General features: G+C 45.3%; 1 protein-coding gene and 1 long non-coding RNA gene across 7 annotated transcripts in view; one reads left to right on the top strand and one right to left on the bottom strand.

Annotated features, from left to right (window-relative positions):
• The window catches only part of CDK16 (cyclin dependent kinase 16), a 61,281-nt gene extending 54,283 nt beyond the window's left edge, over window positions 1–6,998 (bottom strand). For all 4 annotated transcript variants that reach the window (XM_081895263.1, XM_081895264.1, XM_081895262.1 and 1 more), the window contains exon 1: window positions 6,852–6,998. The gene's annotated coding sequence lies outside the window, so the exon portion shown is untranslated. The remainder of the gene's footprint in view (window positions 1–6,851) is intronic.
• A 276-nt stretch (window positions 6,999–7,274) lies between these two features.
• Window positions 7,275–13,106, top strand: LOC309360547. Of its 3 annotated transcripts, XR_014164207.1 has the most exons (3): window positions 7,277–7,408; window positions 12,487–12,619; window positions 12,765–13,106. It is a non-coding gene; the product is annotated as an uncharacterized lncRNA (long non-coding RNA). The 3 variants fall into 3 exon arrangements; XR_014164206.1 differs by having other exon boundaries at window positions 7,275–7,408; window positions 12,487–13,106; XR_014164208.1 differs by lacking the exons at window positions 7,277–7,408; window positions 12,487–12,619 and adding an exon at window positions 7,921–8,499.
• The last annotated feature ends 3,865 nt before the right edge of the window (window positions 13,107–16,971 follow it).

Raw genomic sequence — 16,971 nt, 5'->3', positions numbered from 1 at the left:
AAAGAAGGTAAACTGGGGGGGGGCACTCCAAATGGTCCTTTTCCCAGGCCCCAAAAGGGAAGCTAAAGTATCCATTAGCCTCTGCTGTACCCAAATAGCAAGATGACAGCCAGAACCCAGCACTTGTGACTGATTTGCTTACGGAAGAGCCATGTACAAAGCACCCCCTGTACATCCTGGAATGCTTGGCTCTTGCAGGCAGCAGCTGCTGTCTCAGCTTGAGATAAGCACCTCTAAATACTGGTAGTGAGATTGGGCTCCAGAGACCAGCTTGTGGTCTGGAGATTGGCAGTGATCTCTGGATCACTCCCACCCCTTCCTGCCCTCCAGCCCACAGAGAGAGGGAAAGGATTAAGAGTCAGAGGTTCCTTTGATGTTGCCCTCCGATGCTGAAGAAGCAATCCACTTTTCACATTCCATTTTAGAGCAGGAGCTTGCCTCTTCAACAGTGCCAAACTTTAAAGACACCCCAACCCTCTTAGCCCTCGCTGCTGAATGCACGTCTCATCCTGTGGAGCCTGTGGTTGGAGCATGTGTGCCTACAGCTCAGCACCAGATCCCCAGTCAACTCTGGGGAAGGGTCTTCTCATACCTGGGCAAGATGGAGGCAAGACAGCATATTAAGGCATCTCAGGGTCCCTCAGCCCTAACAGAGGGACAGGATAGAACTTCATGGAGATGGAGCCAGGAAGAAGGCATCTGTCAGGATATTCTCCTATCAAGGCTCAGCAGATGACTCAATCAGGACTTGAATTAGAAAGGCTCCACCATGGATGGGCCACTCATCCTTGGGGTCAGCTGCCTGGGCTGCACAGGTCTTAGTTAAGCTTCCATACATCTGCATCCCAAGCCCATGAAGAGACATGGCACAAAGAATTGGCCTGTGAAATAGCTCTCCTTTTTTATTTTGGTTCTCTTGGCGCTTTGGCAATGTGGGGCTATTAGGCTATCCTTGTCGAGGCTCCGATGGCTCTAAGCACGCCTTCCAGTTGTCAAGACTTTTGTTTAAAGAAACAACCATGAAATGAATCAGCACTGTTGAAATATCTGGTAGTCTGAGCAATTGGTCACCCATCTCTAAATCTAGAAAGCTTCTGAATAACTCAGCCAGGGTAAATAACAATCTAAGTAGTAACATCACTGTCAGAACTTGCAGCATAGCACTGGGAGAGTCTCAGAAGATAAACTTTGGTTTTTAGGTAGCCCTGGTGCATTTGGTAACTAGACCCACTCAGGGACATGAAGATGTCCGCTCATGTTCAGTATGGATGGAGCAATCACTTGCCCCAAGGACTCTATTTCACTCTGACAAAAAATAGACCGCTCTATCACTGAATCTTGAGTCTTTATTCCTAGATCCTATGCAAGACAATGGCCAGCATTTTCACTGATGTATTATCAATTAAGACGGGGGGGGGGGGGACATGTGGCCTTTCAAATGTTGATGGATTCCCATCGGCCCCAAGCAGAGTGGGCAATGGGCAATGATGGGAGTGACAGTCCACTCCAGCAATACCTGGAAGGCCACCAGGTCCCCATGCCTGTAGGACACGGGTAGGAACACTAAGGCCCGGGGGCCGGACGCGGCCCAGTCGCCTTCTAAATCCGGCCCACAGACGGTCCGGGTATCAGCATGTTTTTAAATGAGTAGAATGTGTGCTTTTATTTAAAATGCATCTCTGGGTTATTTGTGGGGCACAGGAATTCATCCATTCCCCCTCCCCCCAAAAAATAATCCGGCCCCCCACAAGGTCTGAGGGACAGTGGACCGGCCCCTGCTGAAAAGGTTTGCTGACCCCTGCTGTAAGATGTCATTCATTTTATGTCTCCAAGGAGCAGTGTTAGAAACACAGAAATATAAGCTAATTTCCAAAAGGCACCTTAAACATGGGTTATGGTCGCCACAATGGAATGTCTATGTGCCCTTTTTTTGCAGTGGGGTTCTGTTCTTGTTGTTAAGCTGTTAAGAGGCATTCAACCCTGCTCAGACTTCCAACCTGAGATCCCCTCAGAGGAGAGCAAGAGGAACAGGAACTACCAGCAGATCTGCACCTTACCAGTAACCCTGAAGAACCAGTGGATCTGGATATCCCTGCCCTTGGACTGGAGGTCCACTCACCAGCTGCCTCGGTTTCCCCCCTTCATTTTCCCAAGAGCCACAGCAGCAGAGACAGCGAGTCAGGAAAGAGAGCCTTTTGGGGTGAACTCTGTACTGTGTGACCAGCAGTGACATACAGACAAGTGATCTTGGTGACGGCTCTTCAACTGGATACCTGCCTTTCGATGTGACTGAAGCCCAAGCCTGTCTACTTTCTGCAAGTAGTTTAGTAGTTGGCATAAAGCAATGGCATCTTTAAAAACAACAGGGCATTGCTCGTATCAAGCGTGTGTGATTTAACAGTTTTAATGCACCCCGAGCACATGGACAAAGTAAGGTGGAAGCTGCACCAAGATAAAATTTATTGAGTCTTCTCCTCCTATCTGCTTTCTGGTCAAAGGACAGATCAGAAAACGCAAACTACTCATGCACACAAGCCAGATCTGGTCTCCAGAGACCCAATTTTAATCGTTGGTCTTGCTTTTTAAGTCTGTTAACAGCTCCACTTCCAACAAAAAGCAAGAGTCCCCACCTGTATTATATTTATTTCACTATTACATTGCCAGCTCATGCTCATTCTGGGATGGCAACAGAGGACAGGATAAGTTTCTTGAAGGGATCATGCAAGATGCATATTCATTCCACAGTTTCTCTTCCTCCATCCCCAGTCAAAAATCAAGGACATACCTGAAAGGCTCCCTCCTTCCTGACAAACCTTCCTGGGTGTCAAGCTCAGCAGAGCTGGCAGTTCTACCACTCTTTCTCTTTGGCAGCCCCTAAGGTGTGGCATCCCCTCCCCACAGAGGTCCACTGGGTGCCTTCCCTGTATAGTTTGCATCCTATGCTGAAGAAGCGCCTCTTTACCCTGTCCTTGGACATGTGTGGTATAGATTTTCAGGACTCACCCTCCTATGATTATTATTATTTGTTTTAAATTCTTTTGAATATTATTTTTAAGTTACTGCAAACCACCCTGGGATCAAATAGTGAAGGGTGGGTCAGAAACCAAATAAATAAAAATAAACTAATAATGTCACCCCTGTGCCTGGGAAGTGATGTCAAGCATACTGACTACCTACGTCCAGAGAATATAGGGAGCCCCTGCTCTCAAGAATGCATCAGATGGCTTCCAAGCTGGGGCCATATTCATTTTGTGCCACGTAGGGCCCCAAATCCACTGTTACTCCAAAATAAACACTGAATGGCAAAAGGCTGCTTCAAAGCAGCCAAGAGCAGTCATGGGGAAACAAAAGTCAGTATATGCAACAAAGATTTTCTTAAAATCAGGACTGTTTGGGCTCAAAAGAAAGGTAAGATTATTCATCACAATTCTGTACCAAGAAAAACCAGCATATGGTATGGAAATTAAGCCACTTTGCCTATAGTTGCTAATTTAACATAATTTATTCCCCTAGCCAGGGGGTGGGTCAAGAAGCTACATAAGGGCACTGAAACTCCTCCTTCCCAGGCCCATCTTCCCTATTTGGAGATTTTATTTATTATTACATTGTTCAAGCCTTTTTTTTTTCAGACAGTGGGACCCAAAATGGGGGCAGACTAATGAAAGCTGAAACTACCAGGATCCTAAGCTTAGTGTTTGTGTGAGCTTGTGGGATAGCCAGGGCCCCTTCCTGGACACAGAAAGGGAATCCAGGAAGATCAAGAGCCAAAAGAGCCCAGAATGTGCTTCACAACTGTACAGACTACAGCACAATCCTAACCAAGTTTACTCAGATGTAAGTCCCAATTAGTTTAATACTGCTTACTATCAAGTATGTGCACACAAGGACTGCAGCCTTACAGTGCAATCCTAACACATCTACTCAGATGTAAGCAACATTAACTTCAGTAGGACATGCTCCCAAGTAAATGTGTATAGGACTGCAGTTTAGTGACCGTGACACCACATGACACTCACAATGCAGTTAAAGAATAGCAAGGGGGTTCTAATTCTTATGAACGGCAGGGATTCTAATCTAGCTTAGCAACTGAGGGCGTGCTACCAGGCCAGGGGGTGGAAAGATTACTCCAGGTTTGTTAACACAGAGTACAATCTGATAGGCAATACAGGTTTAAAAGTTCAAAATCCACTCACTAGGTAGCCTTGGGAAAGAGACTTATTTATTCACCATCCACACAGTGGGGAAATTCTCAAAAGATCACTGCAGAGGTGAATGAGAAACACCATCACACACTGAGACCCCCCGGGTGTAGGGCAGTATATAATTCTAACAATAATAATAATTTTAGAGCTATAGAAATAGCATAACATGATGAGCCAGGATATTAAATATTGGATATGGGAATGCAAGAGCCAGGACAAAACCCACACTCAACTGTGAAGTTCACCAAGTTGCCTTGCATTCAGCAGAGCCCAGACCATTGTCCTTGCTGGCAAAGGGAGATGGGAGCTGAAATCCAAAATATCTGGAGGGCAACAAATATTCACATTGGAGAAGACTCATCTTATGAACAAATCAGAAGAGAATAATTAAATACTCTGGTGTACAGAGCTACAGAAGTAACAATTTCTTTTCTCTGTGGCTTTCTTGTTTGTCTCTTCCTCTGAAATATACAAGTTGCCTTGCCTCTCTGCTTTTGGGGGCACATTTTGGGCACTTCACCTGATCTCTGCCTGTGCTGTATTGTGACCTGGCTTGTATGGGTTCACTTGGGGTTGGAAGTAGGTTTGTCCTGACTGGGGGCAAGGAGAGGGACTAAATGGCTTTTTATACCCATTCTGATTCTATTTTCAGTGGGTTCAGCAGTGAGGCAAACCAAGCTAAACAGCAGCTATACCTGAAAGACCAGATAAGAGCCATCTAAAGAATGGAGAATCTTTTTTCCAGTGGGTTAGGATCTAAGAAGACTTCCAAAAAATGTAAAAACTCAGAGGGAGGGAGAAAAACTAGCTTCCTTTCACCAGTTGCAGCCACTCTGCTTTTCTTCCTTCTCCAAACCAGCTCAGCAGCTAAGATGTTGTCATTGCAGCTCTCACTGCAGAACCCTGCGCCAGACCTGGCACCGGTGCCAACTCCACGGAGTGCCAAAAGCTGGTCACCAGGCCCAAGTTGGCAGTGAAATAAAAAAGGAGCAGTAGAAAGGAGCACCTTAGCATAGATGCAAGCACCCATGTGTTTGGGGGAAGGTGGGTGTTCCCAATAAGTATGCCTGACACACACCTTCCTCACAAGAGAGCAGGCAAAAGGTTGGCAAGCAAATCCGGACAAGCCACCAAGCACAGAAGCTGCTAAACTGTCAGCTCCAGCCGAGCACAGCAGAGGGTCAGGAAGGGAATGGCAGCCTTCTGGGGAACTCCTGGTTACAAGCATGGAGGCAAACGGAAAGGGGGGAAAACGAGAAAACCAGCCCCCCTCCCAGGGGCCTCTGCACCAAACATCTCCAGGGCTAATACTGCCAGCAGCTGCCCCAAAAGCCAATCCCTTCCCAGATAAGCCTGATCCCTGCCAACCTCACAGCATCATCACAGGACCCATTTGCCTACCAGTGCATCATTAGTCACACACAGACGCAGCGTAGCGTGAAGTGGGGAGGAGATGGAAGCGCCCCCCATGACATCATCAGGCTCACGAAGAGGTTGGTCTTCAAGTGGAAGGTGAGCAAAGGAACTTCCTCCCACCAGGAGCAGCTGGAATTCCTGAACAGAGAGCTAAGAATCCCCTACGGAGACTCCCTGTGGTTTCTCCTCCTACAGTCTCTCTTCTGCACCCCATTTCCTAGCCGTGGTGCCCTGAGAACATGCTGAATCTGGGAGCATCCACCTCTTAAAGGCCAGGAGGGGAACACCACCTGCATTCCAATTTGGACGTGAGGGGGTGTGGGAAGGAGAAGAGGAAAACTTGGTCACTTGCACAAAGAAATGGCTCAAGCCAAGTAGCAGAGAAGCAACAAATCCTACAAGAGATACGCCTCCTTACATTTCCAGGTCCACAGTCAGAGTGAGGGAAGCAATTGCAAGCCAAGGGAATCTAGTGACAAGAGTCAACGTGAAAGCAAAGATCACTCAGCAAGTCCAAACAGAAAGAAACCACTCGTCCCTGAATCATGAGCCATGAGGCAAAGGAGAAGCGCCTCCTCAGAGTCCCCCCAAAGGTCCTTGCGAGGTCAGAGCCAGGCAAGAGCCTTGGGCCAGAAGGAAGAAGAGCGGGCGGGTGGGGAGCCTCCAGGGCACGGCAGTCAACGGGAGCGGTAGACTCAGGAGAGGAAAAGACTGCAGCACCAAGGGGGAAGGAAGGTGCAGATGCTCAGGACTTCAGAACAATCCACCTCCCCCCCCCCCGATTTAAGCAGCAAGGAGTTTCGCCCAGTGGCAGAAGGGGCGAACCTCCCAGCTGAAGAGTATGGATCTCTGGGGAAGATTCAGAAGGCGCCCCTAATTCGTGCATCTCCCTGAGGTCCGACGGGGAAAGGATCTGCTCCAAGCCTACTGAGGAGGGGCTAAGAAATACGGGGCGCAGTACTCGCTGGGGGTGGAAGGAGAGACTTCAAGGAGATCAATGCGAAGCCTCCTTCAGTCCGAGGGCAGAGATCGGCATCAGGGATTAAAGAAGCCCAACAGATCTATTGGGGGTGCGATGCCGGGGGAAATGACACGAGAGGTCGGAGCAGAAGGGGCCGAATGGCTTGAAAGCGAGCGCTCCCATCCCAAGGCAGCCGAGCGGGTCCCTCGGGAGACAGATTCCTAACAAGGGGTCAAAGGTCACGCTGGTGCCCCCCCCCCCGCGTTTCTTACCTTGGCGGCGGCTACTGCGGTGGCGAGTCCCAGTAGTCCTCGGCCATGGCCGCCGGCCCGGGCCCCTCTGGACTGGGCACCCCTCAGCCGCCCATGGCCGCCCCGAGCCCGGGATCGCGCGGCTCCGCCCTCCCAGCTGCGCAGAACCGGCCCGGCCCGCCCGCCTCCCGCCCTGCGACTGGCCCGCGCCAACCCCGGGCAGGGCTTCTTCGCTGGCGCCGCCCCTCGGGGCGTACCATTTCCCGGCCGGCGGCCTCGCCAGCGCCTCCCCATGATCCACGACCAAAGAAGGCGGGAGAAAGAATACACGGAGGTTTATTTGTCTGGGAGAGAGCCCTTAAGAGCGCCCCCCCTCTGTATTTGGTGTGGTAGAATCCCAGCCTGACCATTTCTGAGATGTGGGAGGGGGGACTCGCTCTGTCTCCCCCACATTCCACCCAGTTCTGATTTTCCGAGGCACCCGAGACTGGAGTTCACTGGAATCTCTTCAGACCTGAAGAGGCGCTCAGGGCCGAATTTAAAGTTGCAGTATTCCAGGCGCCTCGCCGCTTGCAAAGGTAGAGTCCGCGCCGCCTTTTCGCTCAGCTGCTCGCCCCCCCCCCGCCCGCCCCTGACGAGGCGATATTATTTTTACTGTTCGAGGGGGGAGACGGATAGGTCAGCGATTTGGTTTCTCTCTTTCCAGCAGCCTGTTAGTCAACGGAGAAAGAAAATCCCCGTCAACGCGCCTCTCCGGAGTCCGTGGATATGAGACTGTGGCTTTTCTGGGCCCGAAGCTGATCCAGCTGAATCTCGGCTCGCTCCCCCTTCCCTAAATAATAAGCTCGCCCAAGCCGCTTTAGCACTGCAGAATGGTGGGCCGGTACCATTTTAGTAGCAGCCCTAAGAGTGTTTGGGATACAATAAGTCCAGTTAAAGCAAATAAAAGCGGGCGAGAAGAAAGCCTTCATTTCTGCCCCCCCTCCAGCGATTCAAATGGTTTGCTCTGCCTTCAAGCCACGAGCCGTTGGGCACGAACCACAGAGCACGTGCTGGGGAGATGGTGGAAAAAGGACTCCGCGCACAAATCCTCCCTAAAATCTTGTCAGTGAACGGGGAGGGGGGAGGGAGAACGAGACGCTCTAAGATATTACCCCCTCCCTTTTGGTTGACAATGGTATAGCTTTCACAGTCCTCGGGCCGTTGGCTACTACCACCTCTCAAAATAGGGGGAGCCTGAGACTGTGGCCTTGCCTCTTTAGCAATAGGTACCTGATAGGTGGTGATGATACCTGGCTCAGGTAAACTTGTCCTTGCCCGCTATTTCTTATTCCAGCTCCAAGCTGGAGCCAAGTGGCGGTGGGCTTTGCTTTTGTTTTATCGAATTAGAATTTTACAAATTGAAAGTCAGATGTTTTTCATCCACGTTTTGGAGATGATACGGTTTATAATAGCCTTTAGAGAGAAATGCTACTTTTTCTATATAAAAAAGAAGAAAAAGCTAGAGCAGGATCTGACAAGAGAAGGGAGAAATGCAAACCAAACGATGTGATTTTTTTAAAAAAGGAAAGCAACACAAAAGCAGACTAAAGAACAATAGGACGCAGGCAAATGAGGATAATATCCTGGTCACTTGGAAGTGTTCTGCCCAAAGGGGACCCTTTAAAAGGCAAGAGGCAAATGATGGCTTTTACTTATTTATTTAAAAATATTTATATACCACCATATTAAAAATCATAATGCTTTACAACAATATCAATATGTACTAAAACACTACACTAAACTTTAAAATCAGAGAACATCAGTTATTACAGAAAGATGATTTTTGAACTGCTTGCATAAGCTTGGTGGCACAGACAGGTTTTCAGCAGACATTCACAGGTATAAACAGGAGGCACCTGCCCAATCTCTGCTGGCCGAGCGATGGGCGTTCCCACAGAACTGGGATGAGGGCACTAAGGCTCAGTTTCTTGTCGCCAACTTGGGGGAAGACCAATAACTTTTCTGAAGATGATCTCAGGGATTGAGCTGGGACATAAGGGTTCAGGGAGTCCCGAAGGGCTTTGTAAATTAAGAACAAGGTCTTTGCAGCTGGCTGCATAGGCGATAGACAGCCAGTGCAGATGTTTAAGCAACAGTTTAGCTATGTGCTCCCATCAGCAGTCTAGCCACCACATTTGCGTCAACTAGAGCTTCTAGACTAGGTTCAAGGAGAATGCATTGCAGTAATCCAGTCTCGGTGCATGGACTATATTCCTGTCCAGGAACAACTGTAGCAGGTGAACCTGACAGACTCTGCCACAGAGGACACTTAGGCATCTAGTGACAGAGATGTATTTGGGAGTACCCAGAAGCTGCAGACCTGCTCCTTCCAAGGGAGTGCCACCCTGCTGAAAAGAGGCAATGCTGTGGGATGGGTCTTAATAGGTAGGAGAGGATATCTTAAATGCAGTTTATCTCTCCAGGCACCCACATGCACAGGTTCTTTTGCTTCCCAATCAAGAAGGAGGTCGTACATGCTGGATATAATTTTTCCTTTTGCTAGTATTAACTTCTCTTCCAATTTTGATATTTCTTTGGAGAATCCTTTTTGTCTATCCTTACCCAATCGTTCAGTAATTTGAAAACATTGGAGCCAATCATTTAAGTGCATTCAGATGTCTTCATTTTTTTTCAATTTTAATTTATCATCTTCCTCTTTTGTATGTTGCCCAAACATTTTTCTTTCTTTTCTTTTTAAATAATATTTTATTAAGTTTTAGGAATAACAACAAGCAGAAAAAAGAAAAAACACATAAACAAAAATATAAAGTTACAAAATACAAAAAATACATAACTTATAGAAAAAGCAAAAAAAAGGCAAAAAACAAAACACACTAAAAGGAAAAAACAAAAATCCCTCTTTTTAATTTCTCATCTTCTATTCACTTATTTTCCTGACTTCCTCACATCTCCCTTTTTTGGATCCCCTTTGAAAATTGATTCAGCAAATTCATAGCCAATTAATTTATCTATTATCAATCCAATCTTATTTTTAACCTTGTTGCTAGAGCCCCTTCAGTTCATTTCAATGTCATCAACATTCAAAAATTTTACAATGTTTCTGTAAATAAGTTTTAAATTTCCTCCAATCTTCTTCCACCAACTCTTCTCCCTGGTCTCGGATTCTGCCAGTCATTTCCGCCATTTCCATGTAGTCCATTACTTGCATCTGCCATTCTTCCAGAGTGGGTAGGTCTTGTGTCTTCCAATGCTTTACGATGAGTATTCTTGCTGCTGCAGTAGCGTACATAAAGAAAGCTCTATCCTTCTTTGACACCAATTGGCCGACTATGCCCAGGAGAAAGGCCTCTGGTTTCTTAGGGAAAGTGTACTTAAGTACCTTCTTCAATTCATTATAGATCATCTCCCAGAAAGCCTTAATCCTTGGGCACGTCCACCAAAGGTGAAAGAATGTACCTTCAGTTTCTTTACATTTCCAGCATTTATTATCGGGCAAATGATAAGTTTTTGCAAGCTTGACTGGGGTCATGTACCACCTGTACATCATTTTCATAATATTCTCTCTTAGGGCATTGCATGCCGTAAATTTAATCCCGGTGGTCCACAACTTCTCCCAGTCAGCAAACATGATATTATAGCCTATATCTTGTGCCCATTTTATCATTGCCGATTTTACTGTTTCTTCCTCAGTGTTCCATTTCAGCAGCAAATTATACATTCTTGATAGAATCTTAGCATTGGGTTCTAGCAATTCTGTCTCTAACTTTGATCTTTCCACCTGGAAACCCACTTTTTATCCTGGTTAAAAACCTCTCTTATTTGAAAATAGTGTAACCAGTCTCGCACCTTCTCTTTAAGCTTCTCATAACTCTGCAATTTCAATTTGTCACCTTCTTGTTCTAAAATTTCCCAATATTTTGGCCACTTGGCCTCCATATTAAGTTTTTTCAAAGCTTTCGCTTCCATAGGTGAAAGCCACCTTGGGGTTTTACTCTCCAAAAAGTCTTTATATCTAATCCAGACATTAAACAATGCTTTCCTGACAATATGGTTTTTAAATGCCTTATGCGCTTTTACCTTGCCATACCACAAGTATGCATGCCACCCAAATACATTATCATACCCCTCAAGATCTAAAACATCTGTGTTTTCAAGAAGTAGCCATTCCTTCAGCCAGCAGAAAGCTGCTGATTCATAATAGAGTTTCAAGTCTGGCAGGACAACCCCCCCCCTAACTTTAGCATCTGTAAGTATCTTATATTTTATTCTGGGCTTTTTGCCCTGCCAGACAAATCTAGATATATCTCTCTGCCACTTCTTAAAACAATCCATCTTGTCAATAATTTGCAGTGATTGAAATAAAAATAACATTCTCGGCAGTACGTTCATCTTCAAACATTTTTCTTTTTTCTTCACAGTCATGGCTTCTCCCGGTGAGGTCCACCAGGGAGTTTTTGGTTCTAACAAGTCTATATTTAAGCCATATTTTGTACAATGATTTTGGAATTATATGGTCTAAGAATCCCCTGTGCACCTTTACCTCATCATATACCAGATAGGCATGCCAACCAAAACACGTACCTACACCTTCTAGATCCAACAGATCTTTATCTTTTAAGATCATCCATTCTCTGATCCAAGTTAGAGCTGCCGCTGCATGATACAACTCCAAATCAGGCAAAGCCAAGGACCCCCCCCCCTTTATTTCTGTCTATAATAATTTTATGCTTTATTCTGGGCTTTTTCCCTTTCCATATGAATTTTGCTATGTCTTTCCTCCAATTTTTAAAACAATCCATACCTCCCAGAATAGGTATCATTTGGAATAGAAAAATCATTCTAGGTAGGATGTTCATTTTTACTACCAATATTTTGCCCCAGAAGGAGAGGTGAAGCTTCAGATTTCTAAATTTCTTTTCACGTCATTCCACATTTTGACATAATTGTCCTGAAACAGATTAATGCGTTTTGATGTTAATCAGATGCCTAGGTATTTCACTTTTTTCTTTATTTCCAATCCCGTAGTTTCCTGTAATTCTTTTTGTTCATCTATTCCCATGTTTTCACCTAACAAGTTTATTTCCTTATAATTGATTTTAAAGCCAGCTAATTGTCCAAATTCGTTAATAGATTCTATTGCTTTTGGGATACATTCCTTAGGGTTTTCTGTTGTTATTAGTAAATCACCTGCAAGAAGAAGAAGGAAAGTTTGGATTTGATATCCCGCTTTATCACTACCCTAAGGAGTCTCAAAGCGGCTGACATTCTCCTTTCCGTTCCTCCCCCACAACAAACCCTCTGTGAGGTGCGTGGGGCTGAGAGACTTCAGAGAAGTGTGACTGGCCCAAGGTCACCCAGCAGCTGCATGTGGAGGAGCGGAGACATGAACTGCAAAAGCTCTTATTTTATAATTCCCCCCACTACAATCCCTTTTATTATTTCCTCTTTTCTGATCTTATTCATTAAAATTTCCAATGCCAAAATAAATAATAATGGGGACAGAGGGCATCCCTATCTTGTTCCTTTTGAAATTTCAATATTTCCTGAGATCATACCATTTATTATCAGTCTATCCCTTTGTTTATGATATATTGCTTCAATACATTTTTCAATTTTTTTCTCCCATACCCATTAAATTAATCTGTTTCTTTAGGAAATACCAGGATGCATTATCAAAAGCTTTTTCTGAGTCCACGAACATCAGAGCCGCTATTTAACAATTCTAAATTCAAGATATTCTAATATGTTAATAATGTTCCTGATGTTATTCTGTATTTGTTTTCCTGGTAAGTAGCTGGCCTGATTTTCATGAATTATAGCTTTCAATATATGTTTGAGTCTTTCTGCCAATATGTCAGCAAATAACTTATAGTCACAATTTAATAGAGATATTGAATTTTACCCACTTTTCTCTTTTCCATCTCATTGCAGTGAGGCTATAGAAGTCCTGAAGACAGTAATGGACTGGATGTGGGTAAACAAACTGAATATTAATTCAGACAAGACAAATGTTAGTAGAGCTAACCTTGGAACAGAGGTTCAACCAGTATTGGGTGGGAATAACACTCCCCTTGCAAATGCAGATTTGTAGCTGAACTTGGATATTTAGGGATCTACTGTGGCCAACTATTGTATTTATTGTTGGAAAATTCTTTTTTAAAATTGTGCTTATTATTTCAACGTACCTTGTTAGCTGCCATGGGCTCATTGAGGAAAGGTGGGGTATAAATGTTTTAAATACAGTACATAAATAAATAAATAGCAGAATCCTTACTGTTCTTTATTTTTCTGCTAGGGAATGAAACCTTTAGAATTTTAACCCATAAGCTGAATGGGGATGTTCTTATTTTGACCTGTCAAAATATGTCTGCCTTCTTGGTAAGCACTTGCAAAATTGTCCTAATACACTCAGGATCTTTGCACTGTCAACAACAAGCAAATTAAATGAGAGGCAAACAGGGAACAGATGGAGAAAGTATTTTGTTTTATATTTGATGTGGGTTTTTTTACTTCCTAGTAGCAAGCTTGCTGTTACGAATCCTCTGCCAAGATTGTAAGCTGTAAATAGTTCAGTGATAGTGAATTATAAAAAGGCTTCTGGTGGCATCATGAGTCCGCTCTGTGACTAACACACACGTTCATAAAGTCCTGTGGGTTCTCACTTTGGAGGTCAGGCCAGAGGGCATAGTGAATAATCTCTCTCTTTCTCTCGCTTTTTATACCCAAACACAAGGGAAATGGCTTAATATTAGATTCTGACAGGCCCTGGGACTGTATTTTCATCCAGCCATCCAGCCTCAAACTACACAGCAATTGTATCAAGGGACAAAGGCTCTTGCAAAGCCACGCATGCAATGAGTCACCCAAAATCACTCTAGACTTCACCCAAGAAAAAATTAATCAAGGCAAACACTCAGTTACACATCACAAACCAAATTTAAATGGTCCTGTTATTTTCTATAGACTGTGCACTGAAAAAATTATACCAGATTACATATTTCAAAGGAAACCATTAGCTTGATGTTATCTGAATGACATCAGAGTCCCGGGGAGGGCAGTCTCCATTCATGCAGTATTGAGTTCTGAGCAACTCAATACTGTACATCCCTGCAAGGTTGCCAGTTCTTACTTGCCACAGGTCGTAGGTGAGTGGTGATTTATAAGCCAAAACTAGTAAATAAGTTCCCTGTTCCAACAGTCTCATGTCTTTGCGCATGCTATGGGTGGGGGTGAGGTTTAGGGGCAAGGGAGCCAGGCTGACCATGAACTTCTATCTGAATGTGATAAATAATAATAATAATAATAATATAATAATAATGTAGGTTTAATTAAATACTTTTATACAAACAAACATCTCTGCTTTTCTCCATCTCTTTCTGTATCAGAGTCAGGCTGGGGTCAGGCTGATGTAAAAGGGCCACTTACTAAAGCAGGGGGCAAGCCAGAAGAGTGGAAGGTACTATTATTCTTAATCCTTTGTTACCCAAAGGTCTCCAGATGACTTACAACATATTTAAAACACACTCACACCCATATACAGTGGTACCTCGGGTTACATACGCTTCAGGTTACATATGCTTCAGGTTACAGACTCCGCTAACCCAGAAATAGTACCTCGGGTTAAGAACTTTGCTTCAGGATAAGAACAGAAATTGTGCTCTGGCAGCGCAGCAGCAGGAGGCCCCATTAGCTAAAGTGGTGCTTCAGGTTAAGAACAGTTTCAGGTTAAGAACGGACCTCCGGAACGAATTAAGTACTTAACCTGAGGTACCACTGTACATATGTACATATGGTACTTGCATCATATATAAATAGGTTGTAATTACCATAATAACAGAATTAAACAAACCCCAAAATGGCCACAGGAAGCATTGGTAACACACTGATAACAGGGTAAGTACTCTGTTGACCATGTTGTTGGCATTTGTCTGTCTAGAGAGACAATAGAAGAGTGTGTCATCAGAGATGAATTCAAACTCTTGGATAGTTACAGCACCTGTAGTGACTGCAGAGACCGATACGGGAGCGACATGTTTTGTTGCAGCTGGGGCAGAGGAAGGGGCCTGGTTTCGCTGTTCCAGATGCACCATGGCATTTCATCTCTCAGCTCTCACCCCCAGTGGTCATTTTTCCTCTGGTCACTGTTGTGGATGCACAACCTGACTGTTTCCAGACACTGTGGTCATCTGCAAGGAATTCCCATATGGCAGGATTAATGTTGCCAGCCTTTGTGTCACATTTGCAGACATCTTTATAACACAGAGTTGGTCTGCCAGTAGACCTGGTGCCTGAAGCCAGCGCCCCAAAAAGCACATCCTTTGGGATCCTGCCATCTTACATTCTGTGGACATTACCCAGCATAGACGACTTCCCTTGGTCAGTCTGGCTCACAGCCTTCAGGAGTTCCTGCAATAAGGTCCAAAAATATGATGGTGGCTGGAATGCGGGCCACTGAATTTCATTGTACCTGTTATAATTATTTTAACCTGTTTGTTTGTTTAATTCAGTCCCTCTTCATGCCATTCATGCTTTTGTAACCTTTTGGCTAAACTACTGCAACACACACACACAGTCTTTGTGTGGCCGTCACTAGCAATGATTCAATAAAGTGAGACAGCCCATCTTCTGTTGCCTTCCAGGAATAATTAAAGTTGATGGTTTGGAATTCAAGGTAAAGGTACCCCTGCCCGTACGGGCCAGTCTTGACAGACTCTAGGGTTGTGCGCTCATCTCACTCTAGAGGCCGGGAGCCAGCACTGTCCGCAGACACTTCCGGGTCACATGGCCAGTGTGACAAGCTGTATCTGGCGAGCCAGCGCAGCACACGGAACGCCATTTACCTTTCCGCTGGTAAGCGGTCCCTATTTATCTACTTGCACCTGGGGGTGCTTTCAAACTGCTAGGTTGGCAGGAGCTGGGACCGAAAGACAGGAGCTCACCCCGCCGCGGGGATTTGAACCGCCGACCATGCGATCAGCAAGTCCTAGGCACTGGACTTATAAAGCCCTAAAGCAAGGTAGCCAACGTGATGGCCTTCAGATGTTGCTGGACCACAACTCCCATTGTCCCTGATGGTTGGCTGGGCTGGCTGGAGACAATGGGAGTTGGAGTTCAACAATATATGGCAGGCACCACAAGTTTATGAATTTATGCCTTCTGAGGGTGTCTGAGCCAGCACACCTGCATGATCTCTAGTTCTCCATACCACTTAGATGACTAGGTAAAAACAATAATGTTACAAAAGTTGGGTGCCACCCATTCTCTCTGCCGGTTGGTAGCAAGATTCCAGGGGGTTCCAGGTGCTCACCCAGGGTCTGTGATCCTTTGGGGAATCGAGACACATTGGAGACTGTTGTAGCTTTAAGAACTATGGTTTATTCACCTCTTTACACATTCAGTCTGCCTATAGAGAGTCCAGATCTTACAGCTTGGTCATTTCGAGAGGTGCTTGTCCCCCACAGCAGTCCAAGGCAACTCTCCCAGCTTGCCTTCAGCCAGCCTGCCCAAGATGGATCTCAGTCTCTGACCTCTCCCTTCTTCCCAGCACACCTTGCTCAAAAGACTCTCTTTTTGTGTCACCTCAAACACACACACCAATCCCATGGCAACCTCAGTTTGTCCAGGCCCAAGATTCCTCTCAGATGGGCCATCAACAGCTTTTGTCATGTTAATGCATCTATCCTGGGTGAGACCCTGACTTGGAAAGTAAGCTTTGCCAGCACTTTTCCATTGGTCTCCAATCTTCCCTTTAATTCTTCAGATAATCAAAATTCTACTATTTATTAATTTCTAGGGTTTAGGGGGAAGAGAAGAATGGAAGAGAAAGGACAGGACTGCTGCACCCTTAAGAGTTGGGCAGCAGAGGCAATTTCAGCACCTGCCATTTGCCCCTTTCCCATGCAACCAAAGTGGAGACAGTCTAGCAGCACGCACACACAACAGAAATGTGTGCACCACTCAGACCCTCCCCAGGAGGAGGTGTAAGTGAATCTGCTGTATTGATCTTGAAGCAAGGGCCCCCAGCTTCAGGGTCCCCCCCCATGCTTCCTTTTTTAAAAAAAAGTAAGCAAGCAAAAGTCTCTTGCAGAACAAGAGATACACAGGGAAATATGCAGGTGCCATTCCAACCAATGGCTTT

The sequence above is a fragment of the Podarcis melisellensis genome (genome assembly GCF_964234715.1).
Source record: "Podarcis melisellensis genome assembly, chromosome: 17".
Taxonomy (NCBI): domain Eukaryota; kingdom Metazoa; phylum Chordata; class Lepidosauria; order Squamata; family Lacertidae; genus Podarcis; species Podarcis melisellensis.
This window is presented reverse-complemented; position numbering and strand designations above follow the sequence as displayed.